This window comes from Triturus cristatus, chromosome 9 (assembly GCF_964204655.1).
Source record: "Triturus cristatus chromosome 9, aTriCri1.1, whole genome shotgun sequence".
NCBI lineage: Eukaryota > Metazoa > Chordata > Amphibia > Caudata > Salamandridae > Triturus > Triturus cristatus.
Window position 1 is genome coordinate 285877836 of NC_140592.1, and position 23170 is coordinate 285901005.

The following is a 23170-nucleotide window of genomic DNA, read 5'->3' on the forward strand; positions in this document are numbered from 1 at the left end:
CGGTGTTGTGTGTATGTTAATTTTGTTCTGTCTACTATTTTAATGATTAGTACTGTTAATGAGGGATTTCTCCGAGCAAGGTTCGTTTTCTTGAATCCTTGCTCCATCAATCCCCCCTCTGATGGCATTTTGGAGCCATCATAAAATACCCATCATTACCAAGTGCAAACTTATTATCTAATCTTGGTATCTACGTTGTTCTCTGTACATTCTTTATTTTTCTCTTTCTTGTCTAGTTCTTTCAATTTATCATATAGATTTTCTTTATTTTCTTCTAACTCAATTTCCTCCCTTTTCCTCTTTCTTCTCATCCTTTTATTCTTTTTTTCAATCATCATTCTTGTTTACATTTTACCTTTGCAACACTTGTAAGTCATTATTATCATCAAAATTATCAATGCTATTTATATCACAGGGATTAGTATTTTCCCTAATAAACTACTCCCAAAAGTAGTAAACCAGTTACCTACACCAGAAATACTCTTACTTAGTCTTTACCAAACAACGTCAACCTCCAGTTGGGTCAAGTCTTTATGAATCATAGTAATATTCTGAATATATCCCTCAATACCTTTACTTTTGTCTGGGATATAGGTACAGCAGTGTTGAACTTTCAACATGTCATAGACTCCACCCTCTTTTGCCAATGAAATATCAAGGTCAAGTCGATTTTGCAAAACCATAGATCTGATTGCAACCATTTTAGTATTTATCATCAAAGTTCTCCAGTAGTATCTGTCGACAGCCGATCAACTACTGTTGACAATTTACGTATTTTATGTGAATTTAGTACTACTCCAACTGTCAGTATCAGTGCACCAAATATGTCACCTACTATTTCTGAAAAACTTGTTCTTTTACTTCTTTTTAGTCCTTTACTTATTACATCCATTCAATTGTTCTTACTTATGTGATATATCTTCGGGAATATGATGCCAAAATAACAACTACCATACCATTGCGTGGGCAACCTATAATAGGCATTTTTTCCACACATGTGAAAGATCTCTGGAAAAACAGGGTCAGTTCCACCTTTTAGTCCCCATCCCCCATGATTAGGAAGGTATGTTCACATTCACTAGAACCAATGGAAATGTTGTTATAGTCTGTATTTAGTCTGTGCAGACAGAATTTCCCCAATTTTGACAAATCTAGGGACATTGCAGAATGAGTCTCGCCTCTCTTACAGTCCCCTTCCTTATTATCCCATGGTGGTACATGTGACTTCTGTTCAACAGCCTTCTTTTGGAAATCCTGCCTTCTCTCCTCTACTAAATTAAGAAAATCTTTCTCCTCATCATTTAAAATACATGATAGGTTATTCTTATGAGCATATTTTATGTCTATTGGGTTTGTTGTTGAGAAAAACTCGCCCATGAATTTGGTATCATATCCACTAAACACTGGGTTCATGTTTCTTCGAATAGGGATTTCTGAACATACTAAATCCATATTTGAATAATAATATTGAAACTTGCCTGTTGCATAGAGCAAACTGGACACAACACTACAGGATACACCATATGTTAAAGGAAGGTAATGATGTGTCACCCCTTGTGAGAAAGATGAAGGCAATTTCATGCAAACATAACAATCATTCACATCCATAGTATCTACATGTTCATAAAGAAGTTTAGTAAATACATTTAATGACAAATCACTATTGGATTTTTCATGATGATACAATTCTCTCATCCATTTGCTCTAAATTATTGGTAGTGGTCTTTTTAGTAACTGTATTCACACGATCACTTGCATTAGTTTTATGTCTATTATTAGTTACCATTAGAATAGGTATCACCACAGTTAGTAATAACCACATTGACATTAGTATTAAAACACTGCACAAACAATATTTAGTACATCTTTGTTTTAGACTAGATTTTAGACATTCAGTCAATTTTGTTTCTGCCATTTTAGTACTGAATGAAAAGTATGTTCAGAAAATGTAATCTAAAATTTGATTTAAAAAACAATCTTGGTGTGATCCCACACTTCCAAAAGCTTTTTGTCTTTGCCCCCTTTTCTATATTCTCTCCTTTATTGATTTATCAAATTTCCACTCTTTGTGTCAAAATCCTTTCCTTTTAATGTGGTCTCAATTTGCTCTCATCAGTTCCTTCAATAGTGACACCTTCTTGTTCTTCGTTTAGATCAAGATTTTCAAATTCCTCAAGGATCACATATGTCCATTCAGGAGCCTTATAATTTCTGCTCTGTACTCTCACTCTCCCTGATTTGCATAAAGACCTTCTTCTTGATTGTCCTTGTTCTACTTGACTTGACACCTCATTTACTTGTCCTAGTACTTTCCCTTTTTTCTTTTTCGAAAGTATCTCAGTCTTTTCACTCCACTCGGCCAGTAATCACCTTTTCTGATCCTCTTCGATTGTACTGCCTTTTCACCTTCCTCGCCTATTTCTAATGTTCTTTTGTTTTCTCTTTCTTTTAGCTGAGTTTGTTCTGGACTTTCTGATCTCTTACTTTTTGTTGATTTATATTGTTCTGGATCTTTCAGTCCTTTTCTTCCTAACTCTAATTGAGAATGATCTGGATTTTCTGTAGTAGGTTCTTCTTTTGACTCAATTTTTTTCTGTACCTGTCAGTCTTTCCTTCTCTTCTTTTTGTTGAGCTTGAGCTGGTTTTTCAGTTTCAATTTGTTCTGGTCTTTCAGTCTCTTGCTCTTCCTCGATCTCTACAGAAGTCTCCTGAGACCCAGTAACTGGTGCCCACTCTACTTGACTTGTACTTGGTTGCTCATCATCGATGCGTTCTTCAGAGTCTGTTTCTCTGATTTCTTCAACTTCACAACTTTCAGCTTCTGGTTCTTCTCTTTATTCTACCAGTTGGTGCTCTTGTCGTTCAGGTGGACTTGGTACTCTTTGTGTATGACTGGCATGGATCCAATTTGGCAAGCTAGTACACTTCATTGCTGTTGTCCTGACCAATATAATTTGATGAGGTCCTTTCCACCTTGGTTCTAAGCAGAATTTCCTTGTGTGCTTCTTTACCATGACCCAGTCTCCTGGACACAAATCATGAGCTTGATTCGGCTGTGCTGTGGTTGCATCTTCTCCAACATGGTGAGACACAGAACACACCAGATCAGCTAGTTCTTTACAATAGTCCAACACTAGATCATCAGTTACATTCATCAGTTTGTTTCCAGGTACAAATGCTTGTCTCATTGCTCTTCCCATGAGGATTTTACGTGGACTTAATACCGTTCTTCTGTCAGAAATACTTCTAAGACTCACAAATACAAGGGGCAAAGCATCAGGCCATTTCAGTGAAGTGGATGCACACACTTTCCCTGACCTGGATTTTATTGTGCCATTGAGCTGCTCAACCACTCCAGAGGCTTCTGGTCGATAGGCACAGTGTAGTTTCTGCTCAGTTTTGAAAGCTGTACAAATTAATTTTATTATCTCATTGTTAAAATTAGGTCCTTTATCTGATTCCAAAGGGAATGGAAATCCAAATCTGGGAATGAGATCTCTCAACAGCAACTTGGCAACTGTGAGACTGTCATTCCTTCTAGTAGGATAGGCTTCTATCCATCGAGAAAACAGACACACAATGACATGGACATACTTCAAACCGTTGCACGGTGGCAACTCAATGAAGTCAAGTTGTAGTCTTGTAAATGGTCCCTCTGCCTTTCCAATTTTTCCCCAACAGACAAATGTTTTTCTACCTGGGTTTTGCTGTTGGCAGGTCAAACACCTCTGCAGAGACTCTCTGCAATTACCCTAAACTTGGGATTGAACCATGTCTGTCTGAAATGTCCAATCGTGGCATCCCTCCCAATGTGTGTAGCTCCATGATATACCCTAGCCATTTGTGATAACAAACTTTCTGGCATTATTGGTCTACCATCTGGACACACCCACACTTTATCGTCTGCTCTTCTTCTCTTTTGTATTTGCCTCATCCTACAATTGCCTAACTTCGTCCCATGTTTCAAAGGCAGAGAAATTATTAGTTGGCAATTGGTAACTTCTTTTCCCACCCTCTTTTCAAAGACATTGTATTTCGAGCACAAAATAGTGCAACTTGGTCAGCATACCAATTACCCTGTGTCACATAATCATTCCCTGACTTATGTGCGGCACATTTGACCACTGCAATTTCTTTTGGCAATTGCACGCTTCCAATAGTTCTTTAACATTTTTGCCATTCCTGAAAGGAGAACCTGAAGACATCAGAAATCCCCTTTGCAGCCATAATTGGCTAAAGTCATGCACAACCCCAAAACCATATTGACTATCCGTAAATATGGTTATTCTCAATTTTTTCCCAATTTTGCATGCTGTTGTCAAAGCACCAATTCGGCTATTTGTGCAGACTTGACTGCTCTTAGGCAGGAAGCTTCCAGGATACCTGATAGAGTACAGACAGTATAAGCAGAACTCAATTCTCCATTTTCCCTCCTCAAGCATGACCCATCAACAAACATTACAAAATCTGACTCTTCCAAAGGAACGTTGTTGGACTTGGCCCTTCTGGCAAGTTCACCCCTGAAACTTTTTGCTTTTATTGGTGACTTGGTGATAGTGGTTTTTGGTTCCTGCGCACTTTCCCTGGGTCCCAGGGTAAAGTGCGTACGCACGCTGAATGCATGTGGTGAGATAGGCCTGCCCTCCCATAGGAATGCATGGGGAATGTATGTCTCCCTAGTAGTTCCTGATGCATGGGGTGTGCAGGCCCGAGTTTGGTATGTGCGGACTCGTGTGATTGAATGCTGCGCGATGATGTGTGCGGCGTGCCTGTACCTAGTGTGGAAGTGCCACTTCTAGAAGTGGGCACTTCTGTGTGCAGTGTGTCTGGCGTGTGATTGGATGGAGCTGGCTGGTGAGCCTGGCTCCAGGAGTCTGGTTGGGTCTGCCCCAGTGGTGAGTGTGAGATTAGCATGCTGATGGCTGGGGGAGAGTGCACCTTGGACCTGAATAGGGCAGGGCTTTCCCCACACAATGCTGGCTCCGCCCCCTGTGGTGCGACTGACGACCCTAGCCCTGCCAGTGAATAGAGTGAGGGGCTGAGCACATCAAGGGTGCTCCCCAACCAGCTGCGACTGGTTCTCCCCCTCACCCTGAACCCAGACAAAGGAACCTGTGTATAAAAAGGGGCTGTGTCCCCTTACAAAATGTTCTTGTTCTAACTCGAATCTACCAGGGGCGTGCTGCTGCTGGGGCCCAGGGGAAGGCTTGCATCCCTGGGCCCTGCCCAGCCCCTGGATGCCCTGGATGCTGGAGGACTTATGGGACCATTCTTTTTGCCATTGCCCCTTACTTTCTAATGGCCTCTTTGCTGGGAGCTTTGCTGCTCCATTTCTTTAAGCCAGGACATCTGGGACCGTTTTCTCCCCTTTGACTTTACAGAGACTTCATGCAGCCGTTTCTGCGCACTAGGAGCGCTTTAACTTACTTTCCCCCCAAAGGAGGAGAGCCTGGGGGCTGCGCAGCGCTGTGCTACCACCCTGGGTGAGGGAATCCCCATCGTGAGGATTCCCCCCATGATGCCTTAATTGCGGGTGCCACCCCGCTTATGTCTTTGATTTGCGGGTGCCACCCCGCTTCTGTTATTTAGGTTGGCGGGTGCCCACCCCGCATTGTAGTGCCTGTGATGGCGGGAGCCTACCCCGCTTTGTTCCGATGTTGGGCGGAGCTACGGGGCCGCGTTGTAGTTGTAGTCGATAGCGGGTGCCCACCCCGCGTTCTCCGCCTTGGATGGATCACCGCCGCGGCCGAGCCGCACATCGAGTCTCTTCCGGGTCGCTGCCCAGCGCGACCCGGAAGACAGGCAGGGCTGTGACGTCCTGGGCGGGGCTTCCGGGACGGAAGGGAAGCCCCGCGAGAAAGTTTTCCGGCACCGTTTTTGAGATACGGGGCTCCCCTGAGCGAGGGAGAGCCCCGAGGTAGCGGCCGCTGGGAAAGAAAGTCCCGGTCCCAGAAGAGGGACCGGGCAGAGCCGGAGATCGCCGCATGCCGTGAGAGGAGACCCCGAGCAGCGCCAGAGAGCCCGGTGAGTAAGGGCTGACCTCTGGGGAAGCTGCAGCCAGGGTACAGAGTCCCCGTGGGGGCATTTCCCTGCACCCACCTGTCTCGTAGGCAGTATCCGAGCGGCCCCATATGGCAGAGGGCCGCTCCAACGGGGACATATTTATTTTTAGAGCCAGGAAAGGCTCCAGCTTTGGGGGCCATTCGTTTTAGAAGTCCCAGGGGGACTTAGGGGCCAATTATTCCCAGAGCCAGCTGGCTCCAACGGTGGGGGCGTATTGTTTTAGAGCGCTCGTGCGCTCCAACGAAGAGGGCATCATTTGTCTAGAGTCCAGAGGGACTCCAAGGGGGACATGTTATTTTCTGAGCCAGGTGGCTCCAGCGTTTTGGATAATGTGTTCAGGGGCCAGTGAGAGCCCATGCCTCCTATTTGCCTTCCCCAGCTGCGCAGCACTTAGTGCCAGCTGCAGCGTTTAGGCCCTGCTTTGTCCCCAGCTGCCCAGCAAGTAGTGGGCAGCTGCTACGTTTAGGTTCTGGTGCGACCTGGGCCCTAATGTGATTGAGGTATTATTGCGATTCATGCTGATGTGATTTTGGTGCTAGGAAATGTACGGTGTAGTATGTTTTGCGCACCCTGTGTTCATGCTTTTGGTGCTAGGAAATGTACTGTATATAGCATGTTTTGCGCACCCTGTGTCTTATACCTCTAAATGTGGTTATTTTACCTGCGTAGGTTGATGGTAGGGAGAATGTACTTCCCTGTGCGATGTGCGCCCCTAGTATAGTTATACTTAGGTGGTTAGGTCTAATGCGTTAGACCAATGAGAATTGCATAATGTGATTTATGCCCCTGTGATAGATGCAGGATAGGTTTTACACCTGATGCTAGTGTGATGACGCTGAGGTCATTAGTGCGCCAGTAGTTACTGGTTGTGCTCTACAGTTACTTTGTGTTATGTTCTACATTTACTATTGGTGATTTGTGCTATGTTCTAAGTGCTAATTCCTGACAGTGGTCCATGTGGCCCTGTCCCCTGTATATCTAATCCCTTGTAAATTCTGCCCGTGCCTGTTGGCACATTGTAAAGTGTGTGTTTTGATCTAATGTGTTTGGTATAATACAAAGGCTATTTTTATAGAATACCTTGTGTGGAGTTTCCTTTGTGGTGGGTCTTGGGTGTTGTTGCTGGGTGCGTGCGCAAACGCTTTACACATTGCCTCAGGGATAAGCCTGACTGCTCGTGCCAAGCTACCAAGGGGGTGAGCAGGGGTTATCTTTGGCGTGTAACTCCCCAGCCCTGACTAGAGTGGTGGTTTCTGCCTGGCTTTGGCGCAAGCCTCAGCCAACCAGAAATCCCATTTCTAACAAACGTCAATTATGTCAGGTCTGGGCTTTGTACACATCTCTGTCACATCCAAACAATCATGATCATCTTCCTCTTTCACTTCCTCACAATATGAATCAGGCAACAATGTTGCTGGATTCATCATGGTGCATCTTGTCACATTTACATTTTCAGCACCCAATATCACTCTTTCATATTTAGTCAGCCGACTAGGGGTCATGTTCTCAGTACGAGTCCTTGTTAAAAGGATCTCAACTGAATGTGGCACATACACCTTTATGAGATGTCCCATCATAATTGATTCACTCTGTTCCAGACTCACACAAGTAGCAGCTACTGCTTTTAAGCAGCCAGGTAATGCCGCAGCCACTGGATCCAGATTAGCAGAGAAGTATGCTACTAGATGTCGTGACAACCCGTGTCTCTGTGTTAATACTGAGAGTGCACAACCTTCCCTTTCACAGCAGAAAAAAGCAAACTTTCGTATAATCTGGCATTCCTAATGCCGGTGCTTGACACAAGCAATCTCTCAATTTTATGAATTCTTCCTCACTATCATCATCCCACTCAATCGGATCTATCACACCCTTTCGAGACAACCTTATTAAAGGTTTTGCAAGTAGAGAAAACCCACTGATCCACTGGCGACAGTATCCAACCACTCCTAAAAACATTTGCACTTCTTTCTTAGTTTTAGGTAAACTCATTTGTCGAATCACTTTTATTCTTTCTGGCGTCACTTTTCTGACTCCTCATTCTATCTTGTGTCCTAAATACTGAACCTCTTGTTGGCAAAACTGTAATTTTTCTGGCAACACCTTGTGTCCTCCTTTTTATAAATGGTTCAGTAAAGCTATTGTGTCAATGACACAAGCTTCTCGTGTCTTTGATGCCACCAGTAGGTCATCAATATACTGAACCGAGACCGAATTTCCTGGCATAACCAATGTCTCCAAACACTTTTTCAGGATCTGATTGAAAATCGAGGGGCTCTCTGTGTACCCTTGAGGAACTCTGCACCATGCCAAAACACAGTCTCTGAACCAGAATGCAAAAAGATATTGACTATCGGGATGCAAGGGAATCGAAAAGAATGCCTGGCACAAATCAATCACATTGTACAAATGGGCATTCCAAGGTATCTGATAAAGAATCACTGCTGGATTTGATACTACTGGACCACAGGGTAGTACTATTTTATTGATTTTCCTCAAATCTTGCACTATTCTATATTTGTCACAAGGCTTTTTGAGCCTCATGATTGGCAAGTTACAAGGACTGACCAATATTTCTTTTAGAATACCTTGTTCAATCATTTGATCATTTACTGGGGCAATTCCTACCTTTACTTCAGGACTCATTCTGTACTGTGGTGTGTTTGGATATATTGCACACTCTTTCACCACTATTTTAATTGGCTCTACATTTGCCATCAGACCAATTTCTTTTCCTGAAAAATCCCACAGCTCTGACCTCACTGTGTTTTTCACTTCATCAGGCAAATCACTTTCAGTTAGGAGTGAAAACATTTCATCCACTTCTGTTCCCTGTTTCGCCAACATCATCTTTAAAACAACATCTTCATCAGGTGTTTGGAAAGCAATACCATCAGGCGTGCAAAAGATAGTACAATTAATCTTACATAGCAAGTCCCTCCCTAATAAATTCACCGGACTTGAGTCACATACCACAAGCCGATGCATGTCTCTGAAATTACCAAAATTCACTTCTATTGGTTTTGTTACTGGGGTCCTTATTTGATTATTTGAGACTCCTACAACTTGGATAGTTTCTCCTGAGAGGGGTAGGTTTGGAATTTCTGCTGCTCTCACAGTAAAACGGTAGCGCCAGTATCCGCTAGAAAAGTGATGTCATTTCCTTCCACCTTTCCATCAACAAATGAACCTGACTGATCTACCACCAAAGATGCGCCAAGAATGCACTCTTCCTCCCCCCTCAGGCACCGTCATCGGGACATCTCCAAATCCCTCTCATTGCTTTGCATCCAATATTTCTGAACCGTCTGTGTATTCTTACCACTTCTCCATGAAATTCGGTGTTCACACTGTATCTCTGCACCTGAGCGCTCACATTGTTGGGCATAGGGGCTTGTGGCATCTGCAACTGAGAAGTAACTACCTGTTGCTGTTGTTGCTGGTTCACAACCACCTCACTCTGTATCTGTGGAATTAAAATTTGATTTACCCCATTATTCTGTTGAATATTTCTACACTCATTCTTCCAATGTCCAAGCTTTCCACACCCATGACAAGGATACTTCTTTTTCGCTTCTTCTCTTTTCATTCGTCCCTTTCCTTTATTTCCATTTGACACTTGAGTATTCTGATTCTGACCATTCATCTGACTATCATTTTGAGAAACTGGATTTGCCTCTTGGTGTTCTGCGAACTTCACTTGTGCCCACATCATTTTCTCTATTATCCTTTTTATGTTTGGCACCAATGTCATCACTACAATACTTTGCATACTTCAAAATATCGTCAATAGGCTTGCTTTGCCAGCAAAGCATATGCTGTTAAATCATTTGACTAATTTCTGATCTCAATCCATACACAAACCTATATACAAAATGTCCCATATCTTTATCACCAATGTTCTTGAATCCACTATACTGCTTAAACACTTGTAGTAACCTTTCATAGTATGCATGCACTGACTCCTTTGGTTCGTGAGTTGTCCTGTCTATTTTAACCCAATATGTTTCTTTAGGGGGAATTTTCCCTTTCAGAAAAGTAATCACCTGGTGATATTATTTCATGACTTGCTCTGACGGCGCACCTGTCTTTGTATCTCTGGGATATTCTTTATTTGGCCAATCAACGGTAATTTTACATTCTGTCCACAAATTAGTTGGTACTACTATATCAAACAGGCCATCCAAATCTTTCTACAAAACTTTTGAAACCGTCACAAATCTCTCTACCTGCTTGTACCATTCACTTGGTTTCTCTCTCAATCTAGGGAAGTCATTCGTAAAATATAAAATATCCTGTCTACTCCATGGAACATGAACATATCCACCACCAGGAACTTCTCTCATGGGACACATCTTTTCAACCTTTCCTACTTCTCTCAACAGGAATGCATATGCTTCCTTTGTAGCTGCTTCATCTCTCTTTTTTGTCCATCTACTTCTCCATCGATCTACGTTGACCCAGTTTTTCAGAATGTGCATTAATTCCTTGATTTGTAATCTCCTTCCTGACGCATTCAAACTTTCTAAATCCTTTTCTGTAAATTCTCATCTATATGGTTTTTGCAATATTTTTGACTTTTCTACATCTATTCCAAATTCTAAAGCTGCTTCCACTATTTTCTCATGAAGATTCTTTGCTCTCCAAGTTATACTCTTGCAAAAAAAAAAAACAATTCTTCATCTCCATATGAACCTAATCTGTCTGGACTTATTTTACCAATAATCATTTCTTCCAGTTCCACTCTCAACTTGCTTACATCTATAGTTTGTGGTTGAGATTTCTTCCTTTCTAGTCCTTTTGGCCATTCTTCTAGATCTTCTGTTGAAAATCCAGTAGATTTCCTGCCACTGGAGTGACAGTTGTTACTTTCCTCCTTGTATCCATGGGTGAAATTCTCTTTGGGGTTTCAGTCATAGTCTCAAGATTTGGGAGATGTAATAATGAGACGTTTGAATCACTCCCACTAATTTGATCTTCTGACATCACTATCTCTTTTCTAATGCCATTCTGTGGGACTGTCACATTTTGTTACTTTGGTGTGCTTCGTTTGTCACCATATAATGGAATAACAGGACCAATAGTTACTCCCACTGTCAATGCTTCAGCATTCAGACCTAGCTGATTTATTTTCTGAATTATCTCTTCTTTTTTTTTATTCATTCAATGCATCCCTTTCCTTTTCTTGTGATACTCGGATGACTGTTGGATCATATAAAACTTGTGGAACCAATGGTGTTCCCATCATAGGTGCACATGGAGTTGCATCTCTAGCACTCTCTTGATAAGGCAGAGGTCTCTTAACTAGAATATCTTACAACAACTCATCATCAGATTAATCAAACCCTATTCCTGTCATACCTATGTGTTTCGTTTTTTCTTTACATTTGCTCCCTTCTTGATCTTCAGCCATTAATACTGGATATAAACCCTCCGTTATTACAGCTCTTCTCTTTTCATTTGATCTCCTCGAGTGTCAAATGGGTATCTGGGTAAAAATCCTCTATTAATTCTATTAATTCTTCTGCCTCCGCTGTATTTCTCTCGTTCAAATGCCTCAACTTCCCATTTCTCCAAAGCCTGATACTGTGTTAACCTAGGATTTGGTTCTAATGAATTCATCCTATTTCTCAAATTCTGAAGAATCCTCACATTAAATGTACCATGTTCTGGAAAAGCTAGAACACCATCACCTTTCCTATATTCCAGCCAATTTTCCAACCACACACATGTATGATATCCTCGTTCCATCATCATAAAGGAAGCAGGCGTGTTAGGAGATGGCATTAGAATCCCCTCCCTAGTTACTACACGTTTGTATTTCTTAAAGAAATTCTTGATTTTATTAATCTACTTCATCTTCCAATTTCTGTGATTTACTAATTCAATAGGCAAAATCCAGGAAACTCTTTCATATTCTCACGTATCCTATTTGCTAACACTCGACCTATACCAGCGCGACTCACACCAACAGTCCAATCAGGGCTCACTACGTATTCTTCTCTCTAACCAATACCAACATAGTTCTTTTCTCCTGGCCAATCAGAGCTCATAACACACCTACTTGTTTGACTAATGCCAGCGCGGCTCTCTGTGACGTCATATTACTCCTACTACTGACCCTCCCTTTACAATCTGCACTTGTTACACGCCCACCGTTTCAAACAATCCCAGTGCAGCTCTTTGTACAGTCAGTATGACTCCTGCTACTGACCCTCCCTTCACAAGGTAATACGACAATGCATTCTCTAACTTTACTTTATAAATTTCTGTTAGTAATGACGTGAAAACAGCGCTACTCTGCCTGTCCCGCTAAACCAAAGATAGTTTCTTCACTCGCTTCAAAGAGAAAATACTTCCTGTCACTAAGAGTAAAAACCACTGTCTACCCTTCACTTAAGCTCGGGGAGGACCTATTACTCCTTTAGGGATACTCCTCCTTTGGGTAAAGTCAAAGTATCACAGGTGGGCTATTTGCTATCACTCACACTCTACTCTTATACGATATAGTCCCTAATATAACACCTACAGTCCTGCGTAACCTTTAGGTATTATGACAACAGACAAGTGACTTTCTGCAGTGTAATTTCCTTACCACACTCTTCTAAATTCCGTTCCCGGGATTCGCAGGTATCTCTGTACCTGTACTTCCAGACAACATAGAACACAACACTAACTCTTTGTGTTAAACATATAGTTAACGATCAGTAATCAATATTCAGTAATCAATAATCATCAAATTAATCAATAATAACCATAAGTCTACTACCAGAAAAACTGATCCAGCGAAAGGACATGGATGAACACTTCACAGACAAGTAAACTTCAATGGGGCCCATTTACACATTCAAATTTCCTGGCTGTTTCGCTGGGGGTCAAGTTTTATAATTTCACTTGAGCTCTGATTAGTTAACTCCCTGTAACCTCAAAATCACTTGAGGTAATTATTTCAATACCCAACTAATCTTCACAGATCAACACTCTTTCCTCTTATCGATGGACCATTAGTTGAGTTAGTTGATGGTGATATTAACAATTTAACTAACACATTTACAGTTCTCAGTGAAATAACCACAGACTCTGGGTAAGATTCGTGAATTTTATCTAAATCTCAGGCATGAATGAACGCTCATTTAGTACAAATTCACACTGCAAAGTCCATCAAATTTCATGGGAGTAAAATTCATTTAGAAAATACATTCAAAATCACAGACTCATTCAACAAAACAATGCATTAAAGAGGGGATAGATGTAGAGACAAAATGCATAATAAATCATACATTTGCAAAGGATATGCAAATTTGAAACAGAATAATAGTTACCCAAAAGTGATAACGGAAAACAACCCTCTGACCAAAGGACAGGCTCAGGACAGGACAATACCTACTAAACTTCTCTCCAAACCCGATGCACCAGGGCCCAAAGTCTTTTGTCATTTATACAGCATAGTGTTTAAGCATAGGATTAGTCTGTGGTAAATTACCATTCAAAGCTGTAATTCTGTGCCTGGAGTGGTAGAAGGCTGTTGTCATTGAAAAAGAAAATTAAATAAGATGCAAATTATTTAGAATAACAGCTATATGAGCAATGATTAATGTAAAATTTAATAATAAAATGATTCACATTTTAAATGTGTAAACTTGCACTAGATATTCGTATAGGCCACACAAATGCTTAAATACAAGTTTTCTTTTAGCTAGAAGTGAACTCAACAATGTGACATACATAAAAATATTTGTCATAGCTGCAGAAAGTTCCAGTTTAACAAATGGATTCACTTTTACTAAGAAATATCTGATTATTGAATAGAATATTTGCACATTTAAAACAGTTCTTTTTGTTTGTGTTAATGATGAGGAACGTCACACAACTACTTTAAAGCAGTGCAAACGAAAAATAAAATGATAATAACAAAATATCATTATCATCTTATTTTTAGTATTGCTGCTGCACTGCAGCCAGCCACGTTGTTAAGTAAGGGTGGGGCGGACTTCCCTGATGTCGAGGGAGGAGGAGTGGTGGCTACACCATAAGTGCCCTTGACGGTTTGTCCAGCTGTCCCGGTACGACCCAAAAATCATGTGCACTGTGCATGTTCTTCACAGGCTGTAAGAGGCTGTGTTCTTCCTGGTTCCTGTGTTGAAGGAAAATGGTGGCTGGTGGCAGCGACCCAGGTACGTTTTAGTTTCTTTTTTTCTTTCTTAAACCCCACCTTCCCCCTCCCCTGCCACCGTTCCATACCAGCCACCTCTGAGGAAAAACTTAACTCACTCTCGACAAACGCTGTTGCTTGATTGTATGTGAAGAGAAGAAACATGCTACACATTTTGCAACATTCTTTTTGCCTATTATATTAGTGAGTGTTCCTAGCTAAAGACTTGAGGCTTGAAGCTGGGAAGCTGATACCCACACCCACCACCTTGCCCTTTCGTAACAGTTGTGGGAACAGCTACTGCTGTTCTTTCTATGCCTTATTATTGATGCTCGATTTTGACAGTTACTACTGCAACTGTATGCTTTTGTTTGAATTATTGTGACTCGCTGAGTTTAATGAACTACCCTTAATGGGATGTTCGACTGCTTCATCAGATTTTGAGATTTATGCTGTCTTTATCCCTTTCTTTTCCTTTGAATTCGAACTCTTCATGAGTTCTATTAACTCTAAATTCTGGCCCCATTCTTCAGAATAGAGTATTTGTCCTTTATGGAACGTGCTGGATGTTTTATATGATGATTTATTCTAACCATATTTTTATGAGATTTCTGTAAATTTACTTACATATATTTACTAATCTGAATAAAAAGAGCAAAAAGAATCTTACTAAAACTCTTAATGAAAAATTAACTTTTAAAACTAATTTAATCTCTCATCATTGACGAACCTAAAACTGTCATTGTGATTTAATTTATAATGAATAAATAGCTCCTGGTTCAAAAAACATTGGTAAAGATTTGTCACCTGAAGCCACTTATACTCAGAAGTCAGCGTGGGAACAGGGCTGAACCCTGAAATTGATGGTAAGAAAAGGTTGAACCACATTATTTTAATGTTGCCCCATCTCCATGCTATCATCATATTACAGCTCAGCATGGATGGCACTAGCTAATGCATAAAGATTTTCCTATATAAATGGCAAAAGACTTTGTCCATGTCTAGCTCGGCGGGAATGGCACTGTGCTAATCTTATGCTTAAAACATTTGCTAGAAAAGCAGACATTTGAGGCGAGCAGATTTTAGAGTGTTGCTGGTTTTATAGGGTGTTCTATGTAGGAGCTGCTAGCCACCTAACCTTAGGAACTACCCAGAGTTCTCTGCTTTGTTTTTTCATAATTTATGCAGCACTCTAAGCCTGAAAGGGCATTGTTTTGACTTATACTGGGTGCTCCCTTGTGTCTGGACAAACTTAAACCTCTCTGAAGAGCTGTAATGACAGCAAAACACATGCATGGGTTGCTTGTATTTATTCCAGGTTGGCTTGGATGGTGTTTTACCAATCCAGAGCTGCAATCCTGTGCCTGGAATGGTAAAAGGCTTTCAGCATTTTACAGCTGAGCATGGATGGCACTAGCTAATCCTATGCTTAAAGACTTTGCTGCATAAATGGCAAAAGACATAGGGCCGCATGTACTAATCCCTTTTGCGGTCGGAAACAGACCATTGGGCCACTTCTGACTGCAAAAATACTTTTAACGTATGTACAAAACTGAAATTGTGCTTCTGTAACACGTTACCAAGTCAGAATTTGTTTTTGCGATTCGTTATTTGGAAGGGGCGTGTTTAGGGTGTCTCTTCCAAATACCAAATCTGAATGGGATGTATGAAAGGTTTGTGACAGAATTATGGTCTTGAAACATTTATATTTTACCGAATCCTTGAAGAAGGTGGCAACCCATTCGCAAATGGGAAGGGATCCCCTAGGGCCTCTAGGGGATCCTTTCCCCTTTGAGAATCAAAAACAAATATTTTTTAAGAGCCGGAAGCAGTCCCACGGCCATTGTCTACTCTTAAAAGGTGAAACTGCACAGTTTATTTTTTTCTTTTTAAATGCATTAAAATAAAAGATTGCTTTATCAAAAAGCAGTCACAGACATGGAGGTCTGCTGACCTCAGCATGCCACCATCCCTGGGATGGCTACGATTTCTAATGGGTTGCAAATTGCGACCTACTTCATAAATATGCATGAGGTACATCTATTTGCGGCCCGCTAGGAACCACTCAAAAGAGTTTCATACATTAGGAAATTCGGTATTCCTAATGTAAGTTCATCTGGCCCTTTGTCCTGTTCTAGCTGGGTGTGGATGGCACAATGCTAATACTATGCTGAAAAACTTTGCTAGAAAAACAGACATTTGAGGTGAGCAAGTTTTAGAGTGTCACGGGTGTTGCTGGGTGTTTGGCGACTTAAGCCCTAGCGCGGCAGCACCTGCAGCTCATGCTACATGTGTCCAAGGCAGGTCACATTACAATGATGATGCAGACACTCCACCTAAGTTACTGCAAACCCCTGTTGGGAAGAAGGGCGGACAGCAGTTGTTGTCTTTCCTTTGGGTCTCTTCAAACTTGTCTAGCTGCTGCTGCTCACAGTGGTCTGATGAAGAACATCCTTTTTAACATGCTTATTTTCCAAAGAGTGTTAATAGGAGCCCATTAGCAGGCATAGGATCCTATTTGTATTTGAAATGCTATTGCTGCCCTCTCACCCATTGAGCTGTTTAACCAGTTGAGTACAAGAAAGAAAGTAAAAAATCGGGAGTAAAATGTTATTTTGAGTATGTCAAGTGCCAAGTGGTACAATGACACGTGATACCATCAGACATTCCTGTTTTTTCAGCCAATAGCATGTTGCATTGTAGGGCTTGTAGTTTTGCTTTTTAACACGTTCATTATGGCCTCAAAATAACATGAAAGTGCTGTTGGCCAAAATGCCATAATTGGCAGAAGGCACAACATGGAGCCACTTTTCTGCTACGGTTAAAAACAATTTACAAATTCCCACCTCAAAAACTGCTTGTTTCACATGTAAAACCGAAAGTAAACTCTGTTCACATGTTTTGTGAGAGCTCTCTCATAAAAATGCATTAAAATAAGCATTGACAATGCAAATTGTTTTGTCATTTGTGTAGGGGAATTTTTTTATACAGAGATTCTCAAAACAATAAAGCATCAGTGCAAACTTTCATAACATAAAGACATATAGCAGTAGCAGAAGGAACATTAAACGATTCCCTCACACATACAGCACGTGTGTAACACAGCTACCTAACTCACAAAAGAAGGAAGAGGCATTAAAAGACTGTTGTATGATTTCTGTAAACATGCAATAACATATAAAAAGTAGAAAACTGTTGGAAGAAAAATTCAAGCCTCTTTTGGAATTACCATACACGCAGGTACTCACTTAGGATAATGAACACTCACTTACCTAGTGTTCAGTGTGTAATGTTTCATCAGTGGGTTACACATCTGGCACTGAGAAACATCCAATAGTATTATAATGATTGTACAGTGTTTTAGTGATGGGTTCCCTAATTTGGGTTAAGATATGTCCTTTAAGTTAAGCTGATATTGGTGAGGATGTCAGAATTTTGCAGCATGTTTAACAGGGCAGCACCCCATGAAACAAGCCTTTACCAGTTACTGTCTTCTACTTTTTTTTATAGCTGAAGTATGAATTTTTCACTTAAAGTGTATTTGGGATTTGTTCACTTAAGCACATTAGATAATATCATTGCATTGAGTGACCTTTGTTAGAGTTAGTAAACCACACCTTTTCTACCGTGACAAGTTAATTAATGCCTCACACACAAAGGCACAATAACTCATACAAGTGTGCAAATCAATGCATAGGAAACATTATATAAGATAATGAGGGTTACATGGTGTAGGAATTACATATCCATACTTGTAGACATTATATATTAAAGAGCGAATGGTAAGGAGAAACAGAAAGTTGGGATATAAAACGTAATCTAATGATCGTGGTTGTCTGTACTAACTAAAACTTTATTACGTCCCAAAGGAACCCTTCTTTGAAACCTTGGAATAACAACAGATTGCGAAAAAAATCACAATAAGGATCTAAACCCATGACTTACAGTTTGCATGCAACTCCTTGACACCAGTATAGAACAAAATTATCTGAGTCCCAAAAGCAGTAGCCACTTACCTATCTAAATAAAATACAAATCTGTGATCTGCATGGTACACAGTGTGCTTTTCAGCAGGGACATTAAGAGTCAAAATCATGACTGGAAAAAACACAGAACTCTCTCAGAACTGTGTTATCCATCAGTAGAGTTATCTTATGGCTATTATTATCCCCTCAAAATTGCTGAACAGACAATAATCCTTGTAGCAGGTGTCTTAATCCTGTAAAATATTTTAAATGCATCTTTGTGACAAATAAGTAATCTAGAATAGCTTTAGGGTGAGAGGGCAGCAGCACAGACCACTGACACCAGGCATGTGTGAAAAAGGCTGCTTTATTGAAACAGGTGCACATCACAAAACAACCTTGCCTTTGCTGTACAAAGATACAACCTCACTATGCAGTTAATCACCTATGTTAAGCTACCAGCCACCCCTAAAATATCCCTCACCCCACAACAACTTAATTCAGCAACATCGCACTTGGACCAGAGCTGGTCAACTGCAACTGAGACCTCTAAATTCCCTTCCCGGTTTCCTACATCTATTAACCTCTTAACCCCTTAAACTTCCTACCTAATCTTAAACTTCCTGGCTTGTCCAAGCGTGAGCTTGCCTACCCGTTCCCTTTTAGCCTGAACTGCCGCTGACAACAACAATAAACTTTGGTAAACCCTGTCGAGAAACAGCGTTTACAATGTTGTTTCCACAACGTGGTACCTTTACAACGCGGTCATTACAACGACCTTGTTGTTACCACGCGTACCATTACATCTCAAGTTGTTTCAACAACTTGCTGTAGGGGGCGCGCTGGTGTTGGATTTACAATCCAACACCTTCTCTGCTGTTGCACAAACTGAAGTAGGAATAGTAGATAATACTATTCCTAAGTCCAGTGCGCCCCCTACAGCAAGTCGTTGTAATGACTTGCGAAGTACTGGTTTGCGTTGTAAAAACACGGTCATTGTAACCACCATGTTGTAATGGCATTCAATGTTTTTGCATGTGTTGTAAGGAGACATTTTCCAAGTAGGTACCAGCCACCGTGTCATCATGACAAAATGGTGGCTGGCACCTCAAAATAGCAGGATATATACCCCCTGGGCTACATGCATAGCCCAAAAACTACCCAAACCCCCAGCAGTCGCCCAACTGATCCCCTTCCCCAAAATGCCTGGGGGCAGACCTTCCTGTGGTCGACTGCACCCCAACTCCCCCATGTAAATTTCTTTGCAGCAATTTTTTAAAAATAAATTTATAAATTGACCATCAGACTGCTTTTCAAGCTCTGCCCCTCGTTACTCCACCCCTTTTCCTCTGCCACACCTTGGCCCCCAATGTATGGGTTCCCAAGTAAATTCTTTACAATTCCAGCACTGAATATAAGCAAATAAGAAGGAAAGAGGGAAAAAGGAGAGAACAGGGATGGAAGGTAAGACACAAGGAGAAAACATGATGACAAATGGGCATAAATGGGAAGAAGAGGGTGGTGAAAGAGGGGGTAGGAGCAAAGAGAGGGAACAGAGAAGAGGCTGAAAGAAGCGGCAGATGAAAGGAATGAAGAGAAATAAGAAGAGTGGCAAAAGAGCAAGAGGGGAAGATGAAACGAAGAATGGATAGAAAAAGGATTGGCAAAGTGGCAAGACATACGAAGAGGGAGAAGAAAGACGTCCGATTATAAGACCATCAGAAGGCGAGGACTGAAAAAAGATGCTGAGGGATAGGCAGTGAAAGAAGATGAGGTGAGGCAGACTCGTCTCTGTTCCTTTTTTGGTTAATATCTGTAACAATGTTCAGTGTGTATGGGAAGAGTCCAGGAGCGGCTGCTCCACTATGGAGGAGGACCATCGCCCCACTGCTTTCAGAGCAGTGGAAAAGGTAAAAATAAAATGGTAATAAAACCTTGTTATCATTTTATTTTTCGTTGATGCTGGGCTGGGTTGCGGGGCGGGCTGGTGGTACAGGGTAGAGAAGTGGTTTATGTACACCAAGATGACCGACCAAACAGTCATGCGCACTTAGCATGTTCTCCACCTAGGCTACATTACAGCCTGTGTGGAGAACATGCATAGGCTCCATGCCCCTGTGTGAGCACCGTACCAGAGTGTTCAGACCAATGAAAATGCTGCACTGCAGCGTTGTGATTGGCTTAGGGGAGCCTGTTTGGATACGGGGCTTCAAGCACGACAGAGGAGAGACGGAGGCGGCCGCGAGGAGGTAAGTTCTTTCTTTTTAAAATATTTTGCCCATGCCCCGATCCCTGCCAGTGGCATTGGAAGATCAGTCAAAAGTCAGGCTATGACTGACACATGACTGCTGCCAGCTGGATGCCTCAGAGAGTTGACAACACACCGTTGTTATAATGCGGCGTTCTAGAATTTAAACATTTGAATCATGCATGGTGGGCATCCTTCCCAGGTTGGTAAATTGAGCACTGTTCATTAGGTAATAGTGACATTTATTATTTACAGCATTAAGCAATGGCATAACTGTGGTGTATAGTGCGGTATGAAAACAAATTATTAGGTTACTATTAACGTTTCTCAGCTCAGCCTTGTTTTTAGGAACTGGACATGCACTGGACATACTTCGTCCTAGCCCTACTGCCCTTTCAGAAAAAGGACGGGGTAGCTTTTTATTCTAGCAAAATTAATGCAGAGCATCTGCACGTAATGCTGCTGTAGGTTATAGATATTTCTTTTAATTTGTTTTTTTTTCATTTATGTTAGACATTTAACTGATGCCGGGGGAAGTTATGGCTCAGAAAGTAACTGAAATGTGACAAAAAAGTCTGACAGATCAAGTGATATTGATGTGAGATCAGGTTGTATGCAAATTAGAGAATTCATGCAACTCCTCCTATCTGCCTGGAGCCCAAAAAATCCTAAGTTCGATGAGGCAATGGAATTCATATCCCTTGCTTTTATTGAGTACTCATGCACAGTGACCATCTCATTCCAGGTCGTTCCAGACACTAGGCCTCTGGCCTTCCTGCTGTGCTGCCGTGCGCCAAAAGAAAAGGGCAGGAATGTTCCCTATCTACAAGATAATACGCATCCCTGCCCAGGCGCACAAGCAGCGCACGGCCAGGTTGCAAGGGTGCCTGCGTTGCGGGGATGATTGTTTTTTGTGCAGGAAGGGACACCTTCCTGCACAAAAACAATAATTGATTGCATTTTCCTATTTCTATGTATGCTCACGCATAGAAAGAGGAACACTTGTTAGCCGATTGCAGAGAAAGGACCCGCGCCGCTGCTTATTTTGTCTCTGGGCTGCTTGCTGTTGTTTTGCCCCGTTGCCTGGTGCTCCGTGTCCTGCCCGCTGTCTCCCCCGCCGCCGCTGCCTACAAACACCTTAGGCGCGGCCGCTGTGCGGGTAGACTACCTGGCCCAGAAGCCCCTGCACAAACATCGTGGGACACGCCCCCTTCGCGCCTGGTGGCGCTTAAAAATCAGGCTGACCTCCGGCTGAGTGGGACACTTGTTAGCCGATTGCAGAGGAAGGACCCGCGCCGCTGCTTATTTTGTCTCTGGGCTGCTTGCTGTTGTTTTGACCCGTTGCCTGGTGCTCCGTGTCCTGCCCGCTGTCTCCCCCGCCGCCGCTGCCTACAAACACCTTAGGCGTGGCCGCTGTGCAGGGAGACTACCTGGCCCAGAAGCCCCTGCACAAACATCGTGGGACACGCCCCCTTCGCGCCTGGTGGCGCTTAAAAATCAGGCTGACCTCCGGCTGAGTGGGACACTTGTTAGCCGATTGCAGAGGAAGGACCCGCGCCGGTGCTTATTTTGTCTCTGGGCTGCTTGCTGTTGTTTTGCCCCATTGCCTGGTGCTCCGTGTCCTGCCCGCTGTCTCCCCCGCCGCCGCTGCCGCCAAACACCTTAGGCGCGGCCGCTGTACGGGGAGACTACCTGGCCCAAAAGCCCCTGCACAAACATCGTGGGACACGCCCCCTTCGCGCCTGGTGGTGCTTAAAAATCAGACTGACCTCCCACCTCGCAGGACGCGCGCGGGCGGCGCCGGGAGAAGCCCGGGACAAGGGCGGGACCGTTTCTGGCCGTTAGTGGCCATGTGAGGCCGGGCTGGGCCACCCCTCTTGGCTCTTTGTATTCGTACTTTGGTTATTTGCTATCTGTTATTTCAAATCAGGGTTTTTGCTTGTGTAATATCAGCGGTAAAAGGCTATAAAAGTTACATATTTATTGTTTATAGTGTTACATGCAGTCTGATATCATATCATAAGGATAAGGAATGGGGAAGCGCAACCCTGTAATACCTGTCCCTGCTCCAGTCCCAAAGCATAAAGAAGTTATAAAACCCCAGCTCCTTAGTTTAACCACTATAGATTGCATGCTCCAAAAAACTATAGGGGTGGTGGTCAATGCCATCGAAAGCACTGAGCGTCGTCTCTCGCTTCCTGGTGGCTCTGTGCCCCCCTTACTCCCTGCAAATGTATCGTTGTTCTCTACCAATTCCCAGGACTCGCTACTGGCACCATCCTTTGTTGCTCTCCCAGGTGGTGGTTATCCTCTGATGTTACAAAATTTAACCCCCACGGCGGTCAACTCATCCCCAGAGACTCCCCCTTCCTTTGTTAGACTATCGTTGGCCCCTCCCATTTTACGAATCCAGGCTACTGTTGATTCTTCGTCTCAGGTTGGGGTTCTTATCGATAATGGGAGTTGTAACACGCCTGTTAATACTAGTTCAGCTTCTGATTCGCAGTCAAGCGTAAGCAGTGTTAGTCCTAGTGTAAGAACTAGAGGGCAGATGGCTAGGGGTAAGTATTAGTGCCAATATCGACAACTGTTGTCACATAACACATAGTAAGTACATAAATAAACCACACAACACTTTTGTAAGTGGAGAAATATTGCTGCAGGTTTATTAGCATAACCAATATGCAAACATGGTGGGTTATCTTACGGGCGATCCAATCCCAGGGCAGGCCAACCCCTATGCAG